Source organism: Penaeus monodon, unplaced genomic scaffold, assembly GCF_015228065.2.
Source record: "Penaeus monodon isolate SGIC_2016 unplaced genomic scaffold, NSTDA_Pmon_1 PmonScaffold_4329, whole genome shotgun sequence".
NCBI lineage: Eukaryota > Metazoa > Arthropoda > Malacostraca > Decapoda > Penaeidae > Penaeus > Penaeus monodon.
This window is the reverse complement of record NW_023659142.1, coordinates 1-4,626: the sequence shown is the minus strand read 5'-3', so window position 1 is coordinate 4,626 and position 4,626 is coordinate 1. Positions and strand designations below refer to the sequence as shown.

Sequence of the window (4,626 nt, the reverse complement as noted above, 5' to 3'; positions counted from 1 at the left end):
CTAGATCATAAGTTGAAAACACCCTCACAAAATAGGAAGCATGAAAAAAAATGAATCTTTAATCAATGATATCTTTCTGTAGCATTCACCAAAATTTTTTAGTGTTGTCAAAAACTTGAGAGTGAATTGATTAAAATGGGTCTATTTTTGTTATTCTAGCCTTATCTTTTAAAATACTGAATATCTAAATATTTCTGGGAAATTCCTGTAAATCTAATGTGAAAATCCCCTTTAACACTCACAGTAGAGGAGTACACTGAATCTATTATTTCCTTTGAAAATATTGTAGAATGTCAGAAAAAAATGAAGATTTGTTTAAACTCTTTCAGGAAATATTGCACAATTTTACTAGTAATAAAACATACTTTCTAAGAAATAAAAAACAAGAGCTTGTTTTCTATTATCTACTTTCAAATTTATTAAAAACTTTTCTAGCTTCAAAATTTTTTCCCCCCCACAGCTCTCAAATCATGGAACAGTGAAATACAATTTAGGTGATAGCAAAGCTACTTTTGCTGTAATTTTGAAGCTGATAAAAACCATCAGTGATTTTAAAGGTTTTCAAACTAATGTGTTCATTTCATATAATAACAATTAGCAAAATTTTGTCCCCCAAATTTTCAACATGGTGCTTAATTTTTTTCTTCATTTTAATCAAATTCTAAAATATCATTGGTCAGAAAAGTGAGCAGCAGATTCCTTGAGGTATTTTCATGTTTTTTTTTCATTGCAGGATACAGGTAAATGGTGACATAACCCCACTATTACCTGCCAACTTATTTTGTAAAAAATATTGTAAAGGCACGGGTTAATATTAATATTCTTTTCATATTAATATCATTAAACTTATTGTAATTACGGGTTATGTTTGGACAAACATGACTATTGTTTATGACCTGATGATTTTCACAACCATAAGGTTTTGTATTCAAGGTTATAAAACATGAATTACTGGTAAAAATTTAATTTTTCCATTGCAAAACTCATCTTGGGCCATTCTATATCCTTACTTTCCCCTCCATCAAAATAATTCTACAAAAAGCAGAATAAAAAAATAATGAACATATGCAATGGCACTTTATTTATTTTTGAACATTTTTATACCTTCTCACATAATTTCATTTGAACACTAAAAAACACAAAGAGACACAGGTAAACTCTGAAATTACAGCAGCTCATCCCCAGCCCTTTCACTAGTTTGATATCAAAGGAGGGAATGCATCCTTTTTGCTAACAACAAGCTTCCTATGAGCATGGGAAATTTTACCCCTTCATCCGACCATCATAAATCATGTTGGCTAGGATGCACTCTGTCTCATCTAAGTCCACATCTTCAACACACATCCATTTGAGACTCTGCAGGAAGTATGAAATCTAAATCTGGTGGGTCCCAAGCATGAGGACCTGTGGGGAAAGAAGGTAAATGACACAGCTGAAGGACAACAGGATTAATGAAAATTACATCAGGGGTATGATTTTGATTGATAATTATCATGATAATGATAAAAATTATGAGATAAAAAGGAAATTTAATTAAAAAAAGATAACAATGTGATGCTTACACAGTTTTTAAGAAAAAAGGGAAAATGTATAACTGAAAAGCTATACCATATTATTTTAATAAATATATTTACACCTTCTTAAATAGGTTTCTGAAAGCAAGTGTTTTCAATTTCTCAAGAATAAGGTAGTTTCCTGAACCAATGAAGAAACTCTTGTGCTTTGTCAAAGTCTCTGACAAAAGGCGTACATTTCCCTGCCGACGGATGCTACAATTCACGGAAAACTCTGGCAGATTTATCGTTCAAGTAGTGACAGTTTTGGCAAGTAACCCCAAAATAAAAATGATATCTAAAGATTAGGAATGGCCCCTAATAGAAAAATATATATATAGAAAATAATAATAGTAATAAAACAACATTAGCAAAAGTACTAATAATAAAAAACAATAAAATAATGACAGCAATAATAAGAATTAGTTTTCATTAGGAACACTGTTTATTGTCAAATCTTAGAAATTCATGATTTGGGAATTTTTGTTCTATAGGCAAAGATTTTAAACAGAATTTTTTAATACATTTCATTAATTCTATTACCTTTCCTTTACTATGTATCTTAGATATAATGTATCCTACATCGGAACAATAAAAAATGATGATCTGCTTACACAAAAGTGTCAACCATCTCCACTTGTACAGCACTTTATTTTAAAAATTCCCTTTTGCAAGTTGTGTACCATCAGTTCACCAACTTTTTTAGGTATTCTAATTTCTAACAGAATCTCATTTCCACTATTTTAGGGCAGAAAAACATATAATCAATTTTGGTTCAATATCCTTTCAGTTATGAAAGTGAAGAAAAAAATTTGTGAGTAAATATGCTTTGGGTAGTGTAGTTTGTGGATTATAATTCCTTCAATATTTTTTTTCTTTTAACAAATATTTCATTTTTTCCCTTTGCTTGGGAAAAAGGTGAAAAGTCATGAGAAATAAATAAATAAAAAATTCAAATAAATTTAAATACCTCTTTACTCCACACGTCTGATACAAAAGGTTCACTTACCAGCAACATTTTAACAGGAATGAGGTAAATTAGGATGCGTCTCTTATTCTTTGCTCCCTTTATGGCATCTTTTAAAGGCAAATGAAAGTGTAGCATCAGCTGAAAGAGACATACGTGTATCTTTAAAGGGGGAAAAACGTCCGTGCGTATATTTCCCAATCACATGTATTTTTAAAAATATAGATAAGTAGGTTATGGGTTTTACAGTTATGCTTGCAGGAATCAATATTTCAATTCAAATATCAGTTCTATATCATATACCTAGGCAAACACAAGTAATACACTGTAACTTTTTATTATTACAAATCATGATAAAGGGAAACATCAAATGCATACCTGACTTAAAATCAGAATCAACATGTCTTTTCTGCCTGTGTAAATATTTGTAGGTGATGAGCTGGGAGAGTGAAAAGCGGTCTTGAAAGCCAGCGCTTCAATTGCACGGATCATGGCTTGCCCCAAAGGTTGAGTTTTTTGATCTTGAAGTATATCTTGAAGAACTGATTTACCAGGGACAGTAATCCCCCTCGCTTTGTACAATCTTTCCCTGTTCGCCTGTGTAAAATGAAAAGAAAAGGAAAAAAGAAAAAAAATAAGAGTTAAATATTTTGAAAGTAAATTTTTTAATATAAATATTTTCCTATATTTTCATCTTTCACAACAGAAGGAGGATCACTGTGCCACAAACAGTTCAAAAGTTAAAATAATAAATATCATGTTTTAAACTTTCCAGTAAGGTAAAATTTTCACCCTTAAGATAAAAAAGGGGGAAAATATTTAAAACAAAAAGAAAAGTTAATGCTTTTACATCATTACAGTAAAACAGAACACTGTACAACATACGTGTCAGCAGCGACACTCTAAAGCAGTCATAAGTGCTTGCCCCTTTTTTAGGTTTCTCCGGGTTGTTTTTTCCCGTCCGTTTAAAACCCCGATCTCCCGCCATGCAAAAAAACCTTAATTAAGGGAACATAAATCCAGTTTGATTATAATTATTTATTTAATGCTGATGTTTAAAAAAAAAAAATAAATAAATAAAAATAATAATAAGGGCGATGGTGAAATAGAAATAGTAACAACAAAAAGAGCAACAAAAAAAAATTATAATAATAATGATAATATAATTAATCTTTTAAAAAGTGGGGAGTTTTAGCCTTCTTTAAGCCCGTGCTGCCAGGAATGCAGTATTACATGACAGAGCCATGTTAATTTTAATTTTTTTAATTGTCTATCAATAGAGCTCTACAAATAATAAGTCACCAGTGATCAATTATAGAACCCACTTATTCCCTCTGTTTACCTTGATTTTTAGAAAAAATATTTAACCCCTTGCCGAGGGGGGGCATGTACGTACTCCCTGGGAGGCGGGACCATCTGCCGGGGCCCTACCACATGCCAAGATATGCAGGGACATGCCCTGAGTTTTTTTTTTTTACAACACGGGAAAAGTTTTTTTTTTGCCAGTAAAGGTGATTAAGTCGGTTCAACCTTTTCATTTTTTCCAGGGAACAAAAAAAAAAAATGCAACCAAACCGACAAATTTTAACTCCCAGATGCCACAACGCATTTTATTCGGACTATAGACGAAAAATGATCAAATTGGGGTCTATATAACAACAAAAAAAACCCTTCGTTCGATTTTTCAGAAATTTTTGGGAAGTAAAACTGTAAAAAAAAATGAAAAAATTGAAAAAAAAAAATATCTTCGTTTAAATTTCGAAGAAACGGCAGGGAGTGGTATTTGGTGATGGTGCAATGCCCGGGCGACTATAAGCCCCCACGCGAGGCCCGGCCACTATGAATGCTACCCCTCAATTATGGGGTTAAAAAAATTAATTTAAAAATGCAATAAAATTATAAATTAATCTAAATACTTTTTACAGATTTTTGATACATTTATAAAAAAAACAAAGGGAAAAATGCAATAAAGAGATAACGACATGGAGAAACTTTTTACAAAACAATATACAGTGCCCGAACATTGAGTTAAAATAAAAAAGGTATGCAGCCTTTAAGTCTTAAAATCCCTATAGAGCATTTAAAAATATTTAAAATATTTTGGGT

The 4,626-nt window shown here is 31.3% G+C and overlaps 1 pseudogene; it reads right to left on the bottom strand.

Annotated features, from left to right (window-relative positions):
* Positions 1 to 1,193: 1,193 nt before the first annotated feature.
* LOC119570903 lies at positions 1,194 to 3,508 on the bottom strand (annotated as a pseudogene).
* Between the last annotated feature and the right edge of the window lie 1,118 nt (positions 3,509 to 4,626).